The sequence below is a fragment of the Vulpes lagopus genome, chromosome 11 (genome assembly GCF_018345385.1).
Source record: "Vulpes lagopus strain Blue_001 chromosome 11, ASM1834538v1, whole genome shotgun sequence".
Taxonomy (NCBI): domain Eukaryota; kingdom Metazoa; phylum Chordata; class Mammalia; order Carnivora; family Canidae; genus Vulpes; species Vulpes lagopus.
The window spans coordinates 65390127-65412964 of NC_054834.1; the positions used below are offsets into that span (position 1 = coordinate 65390127).

At 42.3% G+C, this 22838-nt stretch overlaps 1 long non-coding RNA gene across 1 annotated transcript in view; it reads right to left on the bottom strand.

Moving 5' to 3' along the window:
• Positions 1-22838, bottom strand: part of LOC121471932 — a 90058-nt gene that overhangs the window by 61574 nt on the left and 5646 nt on the right. The window contains exon 2 of the long non-coding RNA XR_005982738.1: positions 21544-21692. This is a non-coding gene — a long non-coding RNA (uncharacterized LOC121471932). The remainder of the gene's footprint in view (positions 1-21543; positions 21693-22838) is intronic.

Here is a 22838-nt window from a genome sequence, read left to right on the forward strand (position 1 = left end):
TATAGGAAGTATATAACACGTGCTGGATTTCTGAGGCCTAGTATGAAAAAGAATGTAAGGTTGAGTCCAAGAGGGCAGTGGGGGAAGAGACCTTAGTTTCGTCTGGTCCCAGGAATTCAGCTGTATCGCTAGGAAATCATGCTGAACACCACGAACTCAATCTGAGATCTGAGAAAAGAATAGCTGCAACTCTACAAATGAAAAGGGGACCACTTTCTGCAAGGTAGGAGGTGCGGAGACGCAATCAGAGCTGGTCTACGGGAAGATAAACCGCGGGGGAGGGAGCCTCCGGCAGCCGCTACTGGAACGTGATAGAACATCGAGGCACAAAATCGGAACTTTTAGAAGTTGGCTCTGGTGAGGGACGTCCCCGCCTGAAAAGTCCTCAGGTGGTGAGGCATCCTAGGTGGGGCAGTGTGGTCTCCTGATCCTCGGGGTCACAGGGTGGCTGGGGGTGTGGCGGAGTTCCCGGGATCGGAGCAGGGAGGCCGGCTGCAATCCGCGAGCCCAGGAGCAAGTGCGCTGCTCCGAGTGGCCAGAGGCTGAGAACCAGGGTACAGTCCACCCCACCGCTCCCTGAGCAGGGGCCCAACAAAGGGCTGCGTGACTCCCCCACCTCCCCCGGAGGAGCCCCACGAGAGCAGCCTTAGGAGTCCGCGGGACTTGGGGACTCGAATGGGGGTTGTGTTCCTGAGATAGAGACGTTCAGTCACAGGCTGGATGAGCACCGAGTGTGGACAGGGACCAGGGAGACAAGAGGGATGGACTGCTTTACCCTACCGGGGCCTGAGGAGGGGGGCCTGAGCTTTTGGCTCCAGGGCCGGAGATGGGGAGGCCCCCATTTTCACACTCATCCTCTAAAGCAGCACAGAAAGCCTTCAGGGAGCAAAAGCCACACAGAGCAATCCAGAGCCACATCTGTAGCCTGCCACCTTCTCACCACCACCCCCACCACACACACACACACACACCCAGGAAGGGCACTGCAATTCTCACTGGGGCAGAGACACCTAAGGATCAGCAACAGGCCCCTCTCCCAGAAGATGAGCAAGAACATCCAGCCAAGGCCAAGATTCCCGATCACTGAGAACCGCAAAACTCCAGCCCTAGGGGAATATAGCATAGAGAATTCACCGGTTTCCCTTATGATTCTTTGGTCTTTCAATTTTTTTTTCCTCTTTCCCTTTTCAAGCAATGTTTTATTTCATTGACTCTTTTTAAAAAATCTTTTTAATTTTCATTTTTACAGTTACACCCTATCCTTTCATTGTATTTGATTTATATATATATATATATATATATATATATATATATATATGTTTTTCTTTCTTATAGTTTCTTAAAGTTTTTCTTGCATTACAATTTTAGAGTGCAGTTTCTTTTAACAAACTGACCAAAATACACTCAGGATATAGTGTATTGCTCTCTTCTGTTCATCTATTATTCCTTCAGGTTTTTTTCTTTTAATTTTCATTTTAATAGTTATATTCTATCCTTTCACTGTATGTTTTTTGTGTGTATATATATGTATATATGTATATATATGTATACATATATAAGTTGTTTTTCATTACAATTTTGGATCTAGTTTTCTTTTTTTTCTTTTTAAGATTTTATTTATTTATGAGAGACACAGAGAGAGAGAGAGAAGCAGGCTCCATGCAGGGAGCCTGACGTGGGACTCTATCCTGGGTCTCCATGATCACACCCTGGGCTGAAGCCGGCGCTAAACTGCTGAGCCACCCAGGCTGCCCCTAGTTTTCTAACAGACTAAAATATACACAGGACCCATTGCTCTTTTCTGTTCACCTGTCTGGTTATATTCTCTCTCTCCCTCTCTTTTTCTGGTTTCAGGTCTCTTCTTTTTTCAGATTTTATTTATTTATTCATGAGAGACAGAGAGAGAGAGAGAGAGAGAGAGGCAGAGACACAGGCAGAAGGAGAGGTAGGCTCCATGCAGGGAGCCTGATGTAGGACTCGATCCCAGGTCTCCAGGATCAGGCCCTGGGCTGAAGGCAGCACTAAACCGCTGAGCCACCTGGGCTGCCCTAGTTTCAGGTCTCTTATGATTTACTTAGTATGTATTTCTCCGGGGTCGTTGTTGCCATTTTAGTATTTTGTTCTCTCATTCATCTATTCCCCACTAAGAATGACAAGACAGAAAAACTCACCTCAAAAAAGAGAACAAGAGGCAGTACTGACTGCCAGGGACCTAATGAATATGGACACAAGTAAACCGTCGGAACAAGAGTTCAGAATAACTATTATAAAGACACTAGCTGGGCTTAAAAACAAATAGCATAGAAGACACCAGAGAATGCCTTTCTGGAGAAATAAAGAACTAAATTATAATCAATTCAATCAAAAATGGAGGCTCTAGGGACACCTGGGTGGCTCAGCGGTTGAGCATCTGCCTTCAGCTCAGGGCACAATCTCAGGTCTGGGGATTGAGTCCCACATCGGGCTCCCCACAAGAAACCTGCTTCTCCGTCTGCCTATGTCTCTGCCTCTCTCCCTGTCTCACATGAATAAATAAATAAAATCTTTTTTAAAAAATGGAGGCTCTAACTATTAGAATAAATGAATTAGAAGAGAGAATTAGTGATATAGAAGACAAAATGGGGGGATCCCTGGGTGGCGCAGTGGTTTGGCGCCTGCCTTTGGCCCAGGGCGCGATCCTGGAGACCTGGGATCAAAAACCACGTCGGGCTCCCGGTGCATGGAGCCTGCTTCTCCCTCTGCCTATGTCTCTGCCATTCTCTCTCTCTCTCTGTGTGTGTGTGTGTGTGTGACTATCATAAATAAATAAAATTTAAAAAAAAAAAAGAAGACAAAATGATGGAGAATAAAGAAACTGAGAAAAGAGATAAACAACTACTGGATCGTGAGGAGAGATTTAGAATTACAGACCAAGATCTCATGAGGGGAGAATTCAAGAGATAAGTGATACCATAAACCGAAACAATATTAGAATAATTGGGATCCCAGAAGAAGAGGAAGGGGGAGGCAGAAAATGTATTGAAGCAAATAATAGCAGAGAACTTCCCTAACCTGAGGAAGGAAACAGGCATCCAAGTCCAGCAGCACAGAGAAACCACCCCCCTCAAATCAATAAAAATAGGTCAATTGTGAATAGTGAAACTTGGAAATCTCAAAGACAAAGAGAAAATCTTGAAAGCAGCCTGGGACAAGAGGTCCAGAACCTACAAGGGTAGAACCATTAGACTGGCAGCAGACCTATCCACAGAGACCTGGCAGGCCAGAAAAAAAACTAGCATGATATATTCAGGGTGCTAAGTGAGAAAAATATGCAGCCAAGAACACTTTATCCAGCTAAGATGTCATTCAGAATAGGAGAGATAAAAAGTTTCCAAGACAAACAGAAACTGAAAGAATTTATGATCACCAAATCAGTCCTACAAGAAATATTAAAAGGGATCCTTTAGCCGAAGAGAGAACCCAAAAGTAAAATAGACCAGAAAGGAGCAGAGAAAATACACAGAAACAGTGGCTTTACAAGTAATACAATGGCACTAAATTCATATCTTTCAGTAGTTACTCTAAATGTAAACAGGCTAAATTCCCCAAAGCAGACTGGATAAAAAAGCAAGACCCATTGATATGCTGTCTACAAGAGGCTCATTTTAGACCCAAAGACCCCTCCAGATTTAAATTGAGGGGATAGGGGATGCCTAGGTGGGTCAGGTCTTAGAAGTCTGCCTTCAGCTCAGGGCATGATCCCGAATCCAGGGATAGAATCTCACATCAGGCTCCCTGCAGGGAGCCTGCTTGCTTCTCCCTCTGTCTATGTCTCTGCCATTCTCTGTGTGTCTTTCATTAATAAATAAATAAAATCTTAGAAAAAAAATAAAGTGAGGAGATGGAAAACCATCTATGGTCCATATGGTCCATGCTAATGGACCTCAAAAGAAAGCTGGGGTGGCAATCCTTATATTAGGCAAACAAGATTTTTTTTAATATTTTATTTATTTATTCATGAGAGACAGAGAAAGAGAGAGAGAGAGAGAGGCAGAGACTCCATGCAGGGAGCCCGATGTGGGACTCGATCCTTGGACTCCAGGATCACACCCTGAGCCAAAGGCAGATGCTCAACCGCTGAGCCACCCAGGCATCCCACAAACAAGATTTAAAATGAAAGCTTATAATAAGAGATGAGGAAGGACACTATATTGTAATTAAAGGGTCTATCCAACAATATCTAACAATTGTAAATTGAACTTGAAAGCAACCAATTATATAAGCCAATTAATAACAAAATTAAAGAAATATGTATAATACAATAATAGTAGGGGGGAACTTAACACCCCACTCACTGCAAGGGACAGATAATATAAGCAGAAGATCGACAAGGAAATAAGGGCTTTGGATGACACACTAGATGGACTAGATGGACTTCACAGATATATTCAAACGCTCCATCCTAAAGCAACAGACTACACATTCTTCTCGAATGCACATGGAACATTCCCCAGAATAGATCACATACTGGGTCACAAATAAGGTCTCAACTGGTACCAAAAGATTGGGATAATTCCCTGCATATTTTCAGACCATAATGCTTTGAAACTGGAACTCACAAGATGAATTTTGGAAAGAACTCAAATACATGGATACTAAAGAGCATCCTACTAAAGAATGAATGAGTCAACCATAAAATTAAAGAAGAATTTTAAAAATTCATGGAAACAAATGAAAATGAAAACATAACTGTTCAAAACCTTTGGGATGCAGCCAAGGTGGTCCTAAGAGGAAAGTATAGAGTAATACGAGCCTTTCTCAAGAAACAAGAAAGGTGTCAAATACACAACCTAACTTTATACCTAAAGGAGCTAGAGAAAGAACACCAAATAAACCCTAAACCCTTTCCATGAGGCCAGCATTACCTTGATCTCAAAACCAAACAAAAACCCCACCAAAAAGAATTACAGACCAATACCCCTGATGAACATGGATGCCAAAATTCTCACCAAGATACTAGCCAATGGGGTCCAACAGTACATTTAAAGCATTATTCACCATGACTAAATGGTATTTATCCCTGGGATGCAAGGGTGATTCAACATCTGCAAACCAATCAGTGTGACATACTACGTTAATAAAAGAAAGGACAAGAATCATATGATCCTCTCAATAGATGTAGAAAAAGAATTTGACAAGATATGGCATCCTTTCTTGATTAAAACTCTTTAGGTATAGAGGGAACATACCTCAATATCATAAAAGCCATATACAAAAAGCCCACTAAGAGCTTTTCCTCTAAGGTCAGGAACACGACAGGGATGTCCACTATCATCACTGTTGTTCCACATAGTACTAGAAGTCCTAGCCCCAGCAATTAGACAACAAAAAGAAATAAAAGCCATCCAAATTGGCAAAGAAGAAGTCAAACTGTCACTCTTTGAAGATGACATGATCCTCTATATGAAAAACCCAAAAGACTCCACCCCCAAATTCTTAGAACTCACACAGCAATTCAGCAACATGGCAAGATATAAAATCAATGCACAGAAATCAGTTGCATTTCTATACACTAACAATGAGACAGAAGAAAGAGAAATTAAGGAGTCAATCCATTTACAATTCCACCCAAAAACATAAGATACCTGTGCAAAGGATCTGTACTCAGAAAGCTACAGAACACTAATGAAAGAAATCAAGACACAAAGATATAGAAAAACTTTCCAAGACTCATGGATTAGAAAGACAAATATTGTTAAAATGTCTATGCTACCTAGAGCAATCTATATCTTCAATGTAATCTCTATCAAAATACTATCAACTTATTTAACAGAGTTGGAACAAATAACCCTAAAATTTGTATGGAACCAGAAAAGATCCCAAATAACCAAAGGAAAGTTGGAAAAGAAAGCCAAAACTGGTGGCAACATAATTCTGGACTTCAAGATCTATTACAAAGCTGTAATCATTGAGACAGTATGGTACTGGCACAAAAACAGACACATAGATCAATGGAACAGAAGAGAGAACCCAGCAATGGACCCTCAACTCTATGGTCAACTAATCTTCAACAAAGCAGGAAAGAATATCCAATGGAAAACAGGTAGTCTCTTTAACAAATGGTGTTGGGGGGATCCCTGGGTGGCGCAGCGGTTTGGCGCCTGCCTTTGGCCCAGGGCACGATCCTGGAGACCCAGGATTGAATCCCACGTCGGGCTCCCGGTACATGGAGCCTGCTTCTCCCTCTGCCTGTGTCTCTGCCTCTCTCTCTCTCTATGTCTATCATAAATAAATAAATAAATCTTAAAAAAAAAAAAATGGTGTTGGGAAAATTAGAATGACAGCTTCATCCAGAAGAATGAAACTGGACCATTTCCTCACACCAGACACAAAAATAGACTCAAAATGGATGGGGGTTCCTTGGTGGCTCAGTCAGTTGAGCTTCCAACTCTTGGTTTCAGCCCAGGTCATGATCTCTACATTGTGGGATTAAGCCCCACGTGGCTCTGTGCTCAGTGGGGAGTCTACTCCTCTTTCTCCCTCTGCCCCTCCCCACATCTAGAATAAATAAATATATATTTTAAAAGACTCAAAATAAATGAAAGACCTAAATGTAAGACAGGAATCCTTCAAAATCCTAGAGGAGGGGAACCTGGGTGGCTCAGCAGTTTAGCACCACCTTCAGCCCAGGCCCAAGGTGTGATCCTGGAGACCCAGGATCAAGTCCCATATCAGGCTCCCTGCATGGAGCCTGCTTCTCCCCCTGCATATATCTCTGCCTCTCTCTGTGTGTGTCTCTCATGAATAAATAAATAAAATCTTTAAAAAAAATCCTAGAGGAGAACACAGGCAGCAACCTTTGTGATCTTGGCCACAGCAACTTCTTACTAGACACATCTCCAAAGGGAAAGGGAACAAGGGCAAAAATGAACCACTGGGACTTCATTAAGATAAGAGGCTTTTACACAACAAAGGAAACAGTCAACAAAATCAAAAGACAACCAACAGAATAGGAGAAGATATTTGCAAGTGACACACAAAGAGCTAGTACCCAAAAATCTATAAAGAACTTATCAAATTCAACACCCAAAGAACAAATCCTCAAGAAATGGGCAGAAGACATGAACAGACATTTCTCCAAAGAAGACATACAAATGGCTAATGGACACATGAAAAAATGTTCAATATCACTTAGTATCAGGGAACTACAAACCAAAATCACAATGAGATAACCACCTCACACCAGTCAGAATGGCTAAAATTAACAAGTCAGAAAATGACAGATGTTAATGCGGACAGGGAGAAAGGAAAACTCTTATACACTCTTGGTGGGAATGCAAGCTGGTACGGCCACTCTGGAAAACAGTATGGAGGTTCCTCAAAAAGTTGAAAATAGAGCTACCCTATGACTCAGGAATTGCACCACTAGGTCTTTACCCCAAAGATACAAATGTAGTGATCCAAAGGGTTACCTGAACCCCAATGTTTATTGCAGCAAGATCCACAATTGCCAGGCTACGGAAGGAGCCTAGATGTCCATGGACAGATGAATGGATAAAGAAGATGTGATATATATATATATATATACACACACACACACACACACACACACACACACACACACAAAATGGAATATTACTCAACCATCAAAAGAATGAAATCTTGCTATTTGTAACCATGTGGATGGAACTAGAGGATTTTTTTTAAGATTTTATTTATTTATTCATGAGAGACACAGAGAGAGAGAGAGGCAGAGACACAAGCAAAGGGAGAAGCAGACTCCATGCAGGGAGCCCAATGTGGGACTCAATCCTGGGACTCCAGATCATGCCCTGGGCCAAAGGCAGGCACCCAACCGCTGAGCCACCCAAGCTTCCCAGAACTAGAGGATATTATGCTAAGTGAAATAAATCAGAGAAAAACAATTATCATATGATCTCACTCATATGTGGAATTTAAGAAACAAAACAGATAATCATAGGGGAAGAGAGGGAAAAATAAAACAAGACAAAATCCCAGAGAGAAACAAACCATAAAAGACTCTTAATCACAGGAAACAAACTGAAGGTCTCTGGAGATGAGGCAACTGCATGATGGACATTAAGGAGAGCACATGACATGCTGAGCACTGTGTATTATATAAGACTGATAAATCACTAAAACCAATAATACATTTTATGTTAATTGAATTTAAATAAAATTAAATTAAATATTTCATTAAGGATCTTTTATATTTCTTACATGCTGAACTGTTCGTATTTTGGTTATATTGGGTTAAATAAGATACATTATTAATATGAATTTTGGGGGCACCTGGGTGGCCTAGTTGGTTGGGCATCCAACTCTTGTTCTCAGCTCAGGTCTTGATCTCAGGGTAGTGAATTCAGGGCCTATGTTGGGCTCCATGCTGGATGTGGAGCTTACTTTAAAAAAATAATAATAATTCCATCTTCTCTTTTTCACTTTATTATTTTTTTAAGATTGTATTTATTTATTTGAGAGAGAGTACACAAGCTGAGGGAGAGGCAGACAGGAAAAGAGAAGCAGATTCCCTGCTGAGCAGGGAGCCCAATGTGGGGTTCATGACCTAAGCTGAAGGCAGACACCTAACCAACTGAGCCACCCAGGCATCCCTCATTTTCACTTTATTAATGTAGCTACTAGAAAATGTTAAGTTGTCTTTGTGATGTACACTATATTTTTACTGTATAACACTGCTCTAAATCTAAGTACCTGTACCAGAGAACAAACATGCTAAACACCATAAGGTTGCCATCATCAAAATCTAATATGTGGATAACTCTACAAGACAAAAGATCCGGTTTCCTCAATAAATAAATTGCATGGTTAAAAAAAGTGGGTGGGGAGCCTACGGTTAAAAGAAATCGAAGAGGCATACCAGCAAACCTTGTTTGGATACCAGTTAGAGAAACCAGCTGTAACTATCCATAGAAATAATGCCTGCTGGTTATTTGATGATAGTAAGGAAGTATTGTGGCATTTATTTATTTATTTATTTAGTATTGTGGCTTTTAGGGTCATAATGGTATTGTGATGATCTTGTCTTAGGGCTCCTTAATTCATTTTAATTTATACTCTCTGAAATATTTATGGATGAAATAGTATGATGTTGGAAATTTGCTTCTAACTAATCCATTAGGAAGAATAATGGGGGCATGGATGGAACAAGATTGGTCATCCATTGATAATTGTTGAAGCTGGGTGATGATATATGGAGGGGTCATCATACTATCCTCTCTACTTTTACATATGTCTGACATTTTCTATAGTACATTTTTTTTCAGCATGGAGTGTTCAGGCAGCTGCAAGAAATTTTAAGTGTCCAAAGAATACAATGTTGACATATAGCAGGGGGAAGGAAGAAAGGAACCAACATGAGATTAAAGAGTTAAGATGAGGAATGCCTGGGTGGCTCAGTGGTTGAGTGTCCACCTTCAGCTCAGGGCATGATCCTGGGATTGAGTCCCATATCGGGCTCCCTGCAGGGGCCTGCTTCTCTCTTTGCCTCTGTCTCTGCCTCTCTCTGTGTGTCTCTCATGAATAAATAAGTGAAATACATTTTTTTAAAAATTTTAAATAAAAAAATAAAAAGTTAGAATGAGATCAGGCTACAGAAGGCCTAATATGCCATACTAAAGCACACTAATGCAATTAGATTTTACCTCCAAACTCTGACCTCTTACAAACTTTACTGTGCGTTGGCATTGCCTGTGAAGTGTAATGAAGCTGCAATTGGTAACATGAGTTATTTTTGTCATATAGGGCACTGCCCCCTCCCATGCCATGTGGATCCTCTACCCTGGTTAGATGGCACAGGAACCAGTATTTCTGTCAATAGTGATTTGTTCAAGAGGTGGAATGTGATGTCAGGGGAGCCAGAGTGTCTTTCCCTAAGATTGATATGTGAATAACAGAAGAAAAAAGTTCCCTTTTGGATGGCACTGAGAAGCTAGAATTTTATAAGCCTGGAAATGCCAGCAGCCATTTTTGCAGACACAAAGAAGACCATTTGTAGTAGGAGACAATGAACTTCAAATATATTTTATAAAGCAGGATCCAGGGTGCCTGGTGTCCCAGTTGGTTAAGCGTCTGCCTTTGGCTCAGGTCATGATTCCCAAGTCCTGGGATCGAGTCCTGCATTGGGCTCCCTGCAGGGGTCCTGCTTCTGCCTCTTAGACTACTCAGCCACATCACCCCTGCTTCTGCCTCTTCCTGTGTCTCTGCCTCTGTATGTCTCTCATGAATTAATAATAAAATCTTTAAATAAATAAATTAATTAATTAAAAAAAAAAAGCAGAGTCCATAGAGAGAAAGAGAACATTTGATACTGACCAGTGCTATGCGATAGAAATACAATGTGAACCACAAGTGCAAGCTACACATGCAATTTTAAGTTTCTAGGGTCTATGCTATGAAAAGTAAAAAGAAACAGATGAAATTCTTTTTCATGCTGTATTTAATTCAGTATTTTGGATTTTTTGTTGTTTTTGTTTTGTTTTTTTATAGCATAGGGAATATAGTCAATATTGTAATGATACTGCATGGTGACAGATGATAACCACACCCATGGTGGCAAGCATTGAGCAATGCACAGGATTATCAAATCACTGCACTGTACAAGTTTTCTCTTTGTTACCCTCCCTTTGAAAGTCAGTATATACCTCACACATCACATTTCAATTTGTGCTAAGTGTTCAACAGCCACTATGTAGCTCATGGATGCTTTTTTTTTTTTTTTTTTAAGATTTTATTTATTTATTCATGAGAGACACAGAGAGAGAGAGGCAGAGACACAGGCAGAGGGAGAAGCAGACTCGATCCTGGGACTGGGATCATGACCTGAGCTGAAGGCAGACGCTCAACCACTGAACCACCCAGGCATCCCTCATGGCTGCTTTATTGACAGCACATCCCTAAAGACATTCCCACTGAAGCCAGCTCTTGTTCTGTGTTTTCTTAGATTCTGTATTGGTCTATTTGGAACCCAAACTAACAGCTGAAGTTGTTTATATCTCCTTTGAGATCTCAAAGTCCATACTCTGAAATCACCTCCTTCAGCTAACTCATATACCAAGCCCTTATGTCCCCTGCCCTAAATCAACCCAGGGCGAGGTTATTAGACACCAATTGCTATGCCCTAAAAGCCACCTGATTTATTCAAAGTAGCTAATGCAAAACTGCTTTGCCTTTCCTGCAGAAATCCCAGTAAAGGCTGGAGCCTATGCCTCCCCTGGCCATCCCAGCCCTTGCTCTCTTCTGCCTCCCAGCAAACGTGATACTTCTCCAAATAGTCCTGTGTGGTATGGCATTGCCCCCTCCTCTCAGGAAATTAATTAATACATTAGTCTTTCAATGATATTGACCTCTCCATGTCATCATTCAGTCACCTCCATAAATTAAAATCCTACGGATATGGTTGAGATTGTTTTACCCCCTAGTCAAAAGAAATAATGGATTCCTTTTTTTGACCTAAACTAGTTTGAGATGAGTTACTGTCACTTACAACCTAAAGAATTCAGGCTAACATATACAGATCCCCAGGATCTATTCCGAACTCTAGGAAGTACATCTGAATGCAATGATTCTTTTATAGCCAACCACACAGAGATTAGGCTGGAGTTTGGGAATTCTTACTGTGGGCCAAAAGGCCATGGGGAGTTCTTAAGCAGATGGAATGAAATGTTCAGACTTGCCTTTTAGGAAAGTCACTTCCAGCAGTTGGTTTGGAAGATGGCCCAGGAGGGCAAGAGATGAGAGAACAAGGCCACTTGAAGGCCTGATGGGGCCACACAAGGAAGGATTGGCAGTTCAGATTCCCCAAGCTCATGTGCCATTCCCAGGCCACTGGGTGTAAAAGGAAAGGGAAGGGATGTGGGCATTTGCTGACGCCGAGAGCTGGATCTGCTCCCTTTGTGCTGCTTGCCCAGGAGGGCGTATTTTTGGGAAGGGGTGTGTTCTGAGTGTAGGGAGGAAGTCGCCACCCGATTGGAAAGAATCTGCCACCCTGCCTTCCAGCTGAAATATCAGATAGAGTCTGTTCTTCTCCATGGGCAGCAGCAGGGAATGGAATGGTCAACGGGTTTTTTTGTGTGTGCGTTTTTTTTCTTTTTTTTTTTTGAGAGAGAGAGATTATATGAAAGAACATGATGTCTTAGGGCTCACAACGGGGGGGAAAAAGATAAGGGAAAAGTGGCAAGTTAGAAAGTCCATTGTGTATGTTATCTCTGTTATTTTAGATTAAGAAAAAGTAAATATGGCACAAAAGGTTTACGGTTCGTGCCAGCCTGGTCCAAAACTCTTGCTTTTATCCTTTTTCCTTGGTTTTGTGTTTTGGCAGACGTTTTCCCTGGGAATTTTCTGGTGCTCAGCACAACATAGCCTTGTAAAGGAAGAGATTGGGAGGCCCACTGAGTCAAGCAAGGGAGCAGTGCAAGAAAAAGAAAAAGACAAAAAAACATCTCCCAAAATTCTGGAGATATTTGGAAACCTGTGGCAGGCAGGTGCATAAGAACACATTACTTTCCAGTGGGTATATAAAATGCTTTCTATAAAAGCAGGGCTGGCATTGCAACACTGGGGTTCCAGATGGAAAGAGAAGGGAAGGGTTGGGCATATCTAGAGAGTGCAGCAAGCTGGCTCCTGAGAAGCCTTCCTGCTCTAGTAAATACAGTCCAGGCCAGGTCTGTTCTCAGCCTAGCCATTCAGAATCCAGATCTTGTTAGCACCCCAGGGCAGCCTTAGCTCTTAGAGGAAGACACACATTAGCTAAGCTTGTAAGACTAATGGATGAAACTAGAATGCCAATTTATTAAGTAGTACACTTTGAACAGTAAACTCACTGAGCTGGGGCTCAGACACTTAATGTTCCCAAACTGTAATACATGACCAAAATAGGAAACGTAACAATAAAAGCTAATTTTTACCAAGCTCCTCCTATGAGCTACTCACTGTACTCATGCTTTACATGAATTTTTTCACTTAATCTGAAAGAGGTACATCTGTTATCTTCAAATTAGAGATTAAAAAAAATTAGGGGTGCCTGGGTGGCTCAGTTGGTTAAGTGTCTACCTCTAGCTCAGGTCATGATCCTGGGGTCCTGGAATCGACAGGGAGCCTGCTTCTCCCTCTCCCTCTGCCTGTTTTTCCTCTCCCTCTTCCTGCTGCTTCCTCTGCTTGTGATCTCTCTCCACCCACCCTGTCAAATAAATAAATAAAATATATATATTTTTTTAATTGAACTGAGGGACGCCTGAGTGGCTCAGTGGTTGAGCATCTGCCTTAGGCTCAGGTCATGATCCCTGGATCCTGGGATTGAGTCCTGCATCAGGCTTCCTGCATGGAGCCTGCTTCTCCCTCTGCATCTCTCATGAATAAATAAATAAAACTTTTAAAAAAATGAATTGAAATTGAACAGGACAGAAAGTTGACAGAAAACTCGAATGGGAGACTTTGTCAGCACAAGCATCATTACTTGGAGCATAGGTAGAGCACATAACACCTCCAAACCCCGACCCAGATCCAGTGACTTCTGCTCCTCACCCAGAAGATGAGTGGCTTTAGAAGCCTGAGGAAGAGGCATTGGCACACACTTGCCAGTTCTTACACTGAGACCCTTAAACTTTGGCCACAGGAATTCTCCATCAACTAGTCTCATGGACAGGGTGTCTGGATAAATGGAAGCCACGCTGAAGAAGCAGACTGATAGGCTGGTTTAAGAACATGTGAGACATCCAGTAAAAAAAAATTAAAAAAAAAAAAATATGTGAGACAGGGGCGTCTGGGTGGCTCAGTCCATTAAGCATCTGCCTTTGGCTCAGGTCATGATTCCAGGGAATTGGAATTCAGCCCCATGTTGGGTTCTCTGCTCAGCAGGGAGTCTGCTTCTCCCTCTCCCTCTCCCTCTGCCTCTGCCACTCCTCCTGCTTATGCACCCTCTCCCTCTCTGTCAAGTAAATAATTTTTTTTTTTAATGTGAAATGTTCATCTCTGAGAGCTCACAGAAGTTATTTGGGAGCACTATAGTGGCACAAGCTAACAATGAGAAGGAACTGCCAGGAAGACCCACATGCCTATGTCAGCAGGACCAAGATATTATTTCCTTGAAGACAGACCCACAGGGAAAACCAAACTCTAATCCATTTAAGTGGATTCCTCCCTTCCCTTCTTCAGGTCCCATGTGACTGTAACAGACACAGCACCCTCTGCTTCTGATTTTAGCTCTTAGCAAACTGGAGTTGAATAAATTTCTCAACTGTCTTTCTCCTCTGCTGGACTGTCAGCCAAATGAAGACAGGAACCACATCTGTTGGCACTTGTGCTCCAATCTTTTTTTTTTTTTTAAGATTTCATTTATTTATTCATGAGAGACACAGAGAGAGGCAGAGACACAGGCAGAGGAAGAAGCAGGCTCCCCACAGGAAGCCCAATGCGGAACTTGATCCCAGGACCTCAGGATCACACCCTGAGCTGAAGGTAGATGCTCAATCACTGATCCACACAGGTGCCCCTTCTGCTCCAATCTTGGCATCTCATCTGATGACAGAGCATAGTAAACATTCGATAAATAGTATTCTCTGCTCCTAAGCACAGACAAGCTTCTCAAGTCATCATCATCACCTATTCACTCTCCTGCCTGCTATAATCTGGTGACCCCTCATCATTCTGCTGGTGTCACTACCACCTCCACATGCCAAATCCAATAGACAATCTCAGACTTAATTTACCTGATCTTGGAGCAGCTCTTGACAGGGATGACCACTGTCTCTAGTTTAAAATGCTCTCTTCTGGGATCCCTGGGTGGCGCAGCGGTTTAGCGCCTGCCTTTGGCCCAGGGCGCGATCCTGGAGACCCGGGATCGAATCCCACGTCGGGCTCCCAGTGCATGGAGCCTGCTTCTCCCTCTGCCTATGTCTCTGCCTCTCTCTCTCTCTCTCTCTGTGACTATCATAAATAAATAAAAGTTAACAAAAAATTTTTTTAAAAAAATAAATAAATAATAAAATGCTCTCTTCTAGGGGAGCCTGGCTGGCTCAGAGCATGCCCCTCTTGATCTCGAGGCTTAAGTTTGAGCCCCACACTGGGTGTAGAGGTTACTTAATATTAAAAAAGGAAAAAGGGATGCCTGGGTGGCTCAGCAGTTGCCTTTAGCTCAGGGCGTGATCCCAGAGTCCCAGGATCGAGTCCTCCATCGGGCTCCCTGCATGGAGCCTGCTTCTCCCTCTGCCTGTGTCTCTGCCTTTCTCTCTCTCTCTGTGTGTCTCTCATGAATAAATAAACAAAACCTTGGGATCCCTGGGTGGCGCAGCAGTTTGGCGCCTGCCTTTGGCCCAGGGCACAATCCTGGAGACCCAGGATCGAATCCCACATCGGGCTCCCGGTGCATGGAGCCTGCTTCTCCCTCTGCCTATGTCTCTGCCTCTCTCTCTCTCTCTGTGTGTGTGTGTGTGTGACTATCATAAATAATAAATAAAAGAAAAAATTAAAAAAAATAAATAAAAATCTTAAAATAAAATATTAGAAAGAAAGAAAAAAAAGATGGGAGGGAGGTAAGGTAGAAAGGTAGGAGGGAAGGAAGGAAGGAAGGAAGGAAGGAAGGAAATTAAACACTTTCCCCTAAACACAATGGGATACCACTTCACACCCATTAGGATGGTTATTAATTAAAAAAAAATTAAACAGAAAATAAGGCTGATAGGATGTGGAGAAATAAGAGCCCTGTGCACTGGTGCAGCTGCCATAGAATATAATACGACAGCTCCTCAAGAAATTAATCATAGAATTACCATAGCATCCAACAATTCTACTTCTGGGCATATACCTCCCAAAAAATTCAAAGCAGAGTCTCAAAGAGATATTTGTACACCCATATTCAAAGCAGCATTATTCACAATAACCAAAAGGTGGGTGCAGCCCAAATTATCCATCAAGAGATGAGTGGATAAACAAATGTGACATCATACAACAGAATATTTTTTTATTTTAAAGATATATATATATATATATATATATAAAGATTGATTTATTTATTCATGAGAGCCACAGAGACAGAGAAAGAGGCAAAGACATAGGCAAAGAGAGAAGCAGGCTCCCTGCAGGGAGCCCGATGCGGGACTCCATCCCAGGACCCCAGGATCATGCCCTGAGCCGAAGGCAGATGCTCAGCTGCTGAGCCACCCAGGTGCCCTATAAAAATATTTTTTTAAAAGCCTTAAAAAAGGAAGTTCTGATAAACGCTAGATGAACCTTTTAGACATTGCACCAAGTGAAATAAACCAGTCACAAAAGGACAAATATTGTATGAATTCACTCATATGAGATACCCAGAGTAGCCAAAGTCATACAGGCAAAAAGTAGAGTGGTGGTTCCCAGGGACAGCTGGGAAGAGAGGATGGCGAGTTGTTTAATGAGTCTCAGTTTAGAAAGATGAAAAAAAGTTCCAGAGATGGATGGTGGTGATGGTTGCAAAACGATGTGAGTGTACTTAATGCCATTTGAACTGTATATTTTTAAATGGTTAAAATGATCAATTTTATGTTTTTTTTTTTTTAATTTTTATTTATTTATGATAGTCACAGAGAGAGAGAGAGAGAGGCAGAGACACAGGCAGAGGGAGAAGGAGGCTCCATGCACCGGGTGCCCGACATGGGATTCGATCCCCGTCTCCAGGATCGCGCCCTGGGCCAAAGGCAGGCGCCAAACCACTGCGCCACCCAGGGATCCCAATTTTATGTTTTATACATATTTTCTTAATAAGCTTTACAATCAACATGGGTTTGAACTCACAACCCCAAGATCAATAGTTGCATGCTCCACTGACTAAAGCCAGTTAGGTGCCCCTGTTATATATATTTTACCTCAATAAAAAATGCTTTATTTCTCAGCTTCTATTCTACTTCTTGCTCCTGGCTTCTCCTTTGCTACCTCTCTGGCCACTTTTCAGCCTCCTAGTCAATTCCTTCTCTACCTGAATGAGAGACACTGTAGCCCTTCCTTGCTTGCTTCCTTCCTTCCTTCCTTCCTTCCTTCCTTCCACAAATATTTGAGTGTCCACTGTGTGCTAGGAATAAGCAGTGACCAAAAGACACAAAGTTTCTCCTTATGGAACATATTGTTACCAAACAGGAGATACTCTATAAGCCAAAAAGTGACTAATAGTATGTTAGATGGTCATAAAAGACACTAGGAAAAAAAAAAAGGTTAAGGAAGATTGGAAGAGCTAAGAATGGAGGGTGCAATTTTTTATAGGATGGTCTGATAAGGTTACAATTGAGCAGTGAAATGAAGGTAGTGTGAAATCAAAGAAGGTTATTATACAGAGGAGCTTTCTAAGTAGATTGCAAGTGCAAAGGCCCTGAGGCAGAATGGGCCTGACCGTGCTTGAACGATAGCAGAGGCCAGGATATGGGAAACAGAATGAGAAGAAAGAAGGCAATGGGGCAGGGGATGTAGGTCATTAACAGCCTGAGAGACAGTTTTAGTCTAAGTGACATAAGAAGCACGTAGAGTGTTTGGGGGAGAGGAGTGACATGATCTGACTAATGTTCTAACAGGACCACTCTATTCTGTGTTAAGAATAGACTGGAGGAGAGAAGGATAGAAAAGGGAGCTACTGCAACAATCCAGGGGAAAGGAGAAAACTGCTTGGATCAGGTAATTCAAAGTTTGGGGCTTAGGGGTGCACGGGTGGCTAAGTCAGTTAAGTATCTGCCTTCAGCTCAACTCATGATCCCGGGGTCCTGGGGTCCAGCCCCACCTACATCGGTCTCCCTGCTCCGTGGGGGTATCTGCTTCTCCCTCCAGCTCTGCCCCTCCTCCCTGGCTTGTGCTCGCTCTCACTCATTCTCCTCACTCCCTCAAATAAATAAATAAAATCTTTAAAAAAAAAAAAAGTTGGGGGCTTGAGCAATTGGGAGAATGGATGTGTCATTTACAGATTTAGAGAAGACTGAGAGGGTGAACATCAAAGTTGGGCTTTGAACACTGAGTCTGAGAAACCTATCAGACAGCCAAGTGGGGATGTGGGGTAGGCAGCTAGACACATGGACCTCTGTGTAGTTCAGCACAGACGCAGAACTTCAAGGTCCCATCCTGGTCCCTTCCTCCTCTCCCTCTTCCTCCTCTATGTGATCTCATCACCTGTTTCCTCCGCTTTCAGTAGCCCCTGTAGGCTTTGTGGACATTTGCTCTATGCTGGTATTTAAACGTCAGACAGTACTATGAGACACTGTCTCCCTTCCCCGAACCTCTGTGTATGTGAGGTCAATGGTGGTTTCACTGCCCTCCCTGCGTGCTTTAGTGAGGTTGGCAATTGCTAACAGACGTGTGCCCTCATGCAGCTGTACAAGAAACAAAATATCACATTTTTTAGGGTTCCTGACTGTCCAGGATTTTTTTTCCCAAAAGTTTTCTGTAGAATTTTCAGAACAAAAATAGGTGTGAACTGTATGCACTCTGGAAAGGAATGAGCTGGCCACTGTAGGACTAAGATCGGTATTGTTCACAGAACGAAATTCCTGTTCACTGATGTTGTTTTGGGTTGGGCTGACCTTATGAACTGGATTTCTTTTCAGATGGGTGTATTTTTCCTTATTGCAAATTTCCTTCAATTCATCAGCAGAAATTCTAGCCACTTTGCTGGGAGCTTGTGACCCTGGGATGGATGGCTTATGTACTCGCCTTTTGACAAATGCTTATTTATTTATTTTTTTGGAGTTTCTGCTTGGCACTTCCCGCTTTCCCTCTGGTGACCTTTTCTATCACTGCTCTCTGGTTTCATTCCCTATGAATCACTTCCTTCAGGTCACTTGAGTCTTTCTCCTGTAGGAGAATCTAGTCATTTTTAACAATGAAGTTGAAAAAGACCTTCTAGGTCCCTGCTGTACCATTCATTCAGCAATTCCAGGGTTTCATGACTTGGGCGCAATTCGCACATCCGTTGCTATATTTATCCATACCATAGGAATTGCCATGGTATTCCAAAGGGCATTGCATTTTCTAACACAATCCATACAGCCCCGCGGGTAATTTGTGGCAGGCCCAGGTTTTCCCAGTGTAGCTGAGTGTGGCCTGAGACAATCCATTTTATCTGGATTTTCATACCCACAAATGTTTACTTATTTATCTATAACCTGCCTTCTTGGAAGAACACCACAAGGCTACTTACAAAAATGCATGCACCGTAGCAAAATAAATGTGAGATGAGAAACATACAGCAAAGGGAAAAAGGATGCAACTCATAAAGTCTTTGCTATAAATGGGACAAAAGTTGACTCAGAGTCACTTCATAAGCAACACAAAGAGAGAAATACGAGTTACAAAATGCAGAGCCCCTAAAGGAGAAACACACAAGTTGCATGGACCCAGCACCACTGCTCTATCTCCCATGGGTCCTCCCAAGACTTTTAGAAAACAGGGTCCTAGTAATGACTTTCTGAAAGCACAGTGAAGGATTTCACAGGCCCGCCTTATAATACCAAAGCACCAGTTAGTAGAAATATTTCCACCTGAGGCTACAAAAACATGATAAACCGGGGATGCCTGGGTGGCTCAGTGGTTGAGGGCTTCTGCCTTTGGCTCAGGGCGTGATCCTGGAGTCCCAAGGTCGAGTCTCACATCGGGCTTCCTGCATGGAGCCTGCTTCTCCCTCTGCCGGTCTCTACCTCTCTGTGTGTGTCTCTCATGAATAAATAAGTAAAATCTTAAAAAAAAAAAAAAAAAAAGATAAACCTGCCACACTACCATAGGGCAGAGGACAGATGGAATGACCTCCATGGAAATATTGTGAGGGCTTCAGGGGAGAGAGATGAGAAAAGTATCTAGGGACAATCCTCCAACTTTTGGGGCACTATAAAAATACCAAACCCCACCCAGGAGCTAAAGATTTAATCAAATCTGTTATTGGGGACAATGATGACCAAAGAACTTGTTTGTCTTAGTAACTTCAGTGCTCTGAGTGCCACGCCCTCCCCTAATCCTTTTGTCCCCCCAAGAACAGGATAGTAGGACTCAGTCTTAGGAGAGGCTGAGGGACAGTCCCAAGAAAGGATATGTAAGAGGGCCTCATTTAAATAGGGCCTGATTGGCAGCCCCAATGCCCCAGCAGTTTAGTGCCGCCTTCAGCCCAGAGTATGATCCTGGAGACCGAGGATCAAGTCCCACATTGGGCTCCCTGCATGGAGCCTGCTTCTCTCTCTGTGTGTCTCAAATCAATCAATCAGTCAATCAATCCATCCATCCTGATAAACTTCCATGGGTTCCTTTGGTCCCATACTGACTCTCTATTGTTTTTCAGCTTTTAATGAAATTCAGGTGGGTCAATTGTACATGGTGACATTGCCTAGCAAGGAAAGTAGTGTTAGACATTAGGTTTGGTTTATTCACTGTGCAAGTTCACATAGCATCTTTCCCACTAAAATCTGACTTAGCTTCTTCCTATCTGGGCCTGTTGGTCTAAATCTCATGATATAACTCAAAAGATGGACAAACTGTTTCCAACTAGAGGGAAAAAAATGAATTTAGATCACTAGAACTTAGGGACACTCAGTAATTGAGCGTCTGCCTTTGGCCCAGGTCATGATCCTGGGGTCCTGGGATCCAGTCCTGCATTGGGCTCCCTGCAGGGAGCCTGCTCCTCCCTCTGCCTATGTCTCTGCCTCTCTCTGTGTCTCTCATAGATAAGTAAAATCCTTAATTAAAAAAAAAAAAAAAAAGATCACTAGAACTCAGCTCTTGTGGCCGTCATTTAATTGTTGCTAATGTGAAGTTATAGTGTTCTCATTCTTTTTTTTTTTTTTTTAAGATTTTATTTATTTATTCATAGGGGAGAAAGAGAGAGAGAGAGATAGAGAGAGAGAGAGGCAAAGACACAGGAAGAGGGAGAAGCAGGCTCCATGTAGGGAGCCTGACATGGGACTCAATCCCGGGTCTCCAGGATCAGGCCTTGGGCTGAAGGCGGCGATAAACCGCTGAGCCACCCAGGCTGCCCCGTTCTCATTCTTAAGCCTAAAGAAATCGGTATGTAATTGGAACATGAATTTTTAGAACTGTCCTGTGAAGCCTACAAGGGTTCTAAATGAATCCAAGAACACGAGGCCTGTATGTTTCTCTTCGTTAAGGAAATGGAGAAGAGGAGATGGGAAGGACGGGAATGAAAACTCAGAAATACTGACAAATATTAATCATCAAAAATTGAAAGTCTCTCAAAAGGAAGGATAATAATAGCTTTCTCTGAATCACCATTCAATCTGCACAGAATATCATCACCAACAGGAATCCTGCACTTACAGGAGGTGGGGGAGGTGATGGGGGGGAAGCATTTTTTTCTAACTTATTTCGCAGACTAATGACTACCCTAATCTCCAGTATGGTAATTCAATATCATCTAAAGCTGAAACGAATGCTTCCATATAGGCCAAGGTATGCTAATAAATTTAATTCTAAAAAATTAAAAATAAAAAGAGTTTCAAAAGTATGTTACCAAACTTAGAAATTGAAAAAAAAATGCTAAGACTTTCAAAACTGTATGTTACTAAAAATAACACTGACCCTTGATATTTGTCTGAAGCATCCTCTGGAGAGAAAAGGATTTCATCCACTGGAGATAAACAGGGCCAACTCATCCGCGATCTTTGGTTTAATTAGTTAAACTCTTCCAGATGGAGAACACTCAAAGCAAAGGAATATTTCTGAGCCCCCTGGAATTGTTAATAAGCATAACAATATGTTACATGTAAAAGAAAATATGTGTCTTTTATCTTGTCTTTAAAGGGCAAATGAGGAAGTACTTGGTAGCATTATGATTTTCAGTTTGATAATTGAAAAAAGAAATGCTCAGATTTTATTCAATATTGAACAAACAGGCTTTGAGTACATTTGCTTTACTCCTAGGCTAGGCCTGGGTTGAGAGGGGGTGGATAAGACAAGACCCCGGCCCTGATGGAATCCATAATTGAACTAGAAGATACATTCCAGGGCCTGGTGTGTAGCAAGGGCTGGATAACTACTTGTTGAATAAATGAGTGAATGATGTGGACACTTGTATAAGGGATTGCATTAATTAAGGTCTGAACAAGTTAGTGTGGTCAGAGGGGAGCACGGGGGACCCACAGACTGCCAGAAAAAGCTTCACAAAGAAAGTTGTCTGAAAGGAGTACAAAGGACTTTGAGACAGAGAAAACAGAATGCTTAACGGCATGATGGAGAAAGGGGTGCCCTGGTGGCTCAGTTAGTTCCGCAGCGGCCTTCTGCTAGGTCATGATCTTTGCTCTTTGCTCAACAGGGAGTCTGCTTCTCCCTCTACCCTTCCCCCTACTGGTGTGGACACACTTGCTCGCTCTATCAAATAAATAAAATCTTAAAAAAAAAAAAAAAAAAAAACAGCACAGAGAGAAGAAAGAGTAATATGTGGTTAGGCAACAGCTAGTAATTTGGTGTGGCTGGAGCATAACGTGTATATACAGTGTGCCTGGAAGGTAGTGAGACCACAAAAATGGGTTGGCTCATGTAAAGAGGATCCTGAAAGCCTAAGGTTAGACTTGATCCTTTACTACGTTATCAGCATTTTAGAAAGATAACATGAGACACAGTAGAGCATGTATGGAAGAGGAGAAGGAAGTATAAGATTCTATAGGCTAAGTGCCTCTTTTGTGACTGGCTCTAGGATGGATCCTGCACATATTTACATTTAGTCTCCTGTAATCCTTGGAATACTCAGAGTTGAGTACCTAATACAGTCCTCATTTTCTAAGAGGCAGAGAGGTTAGGCAACTTTCCACAGATCATGCAGCTAAAGATGGAACTAGAATTTGAAATCAAGGTTCTAAAAATCGCTAAAAATACCA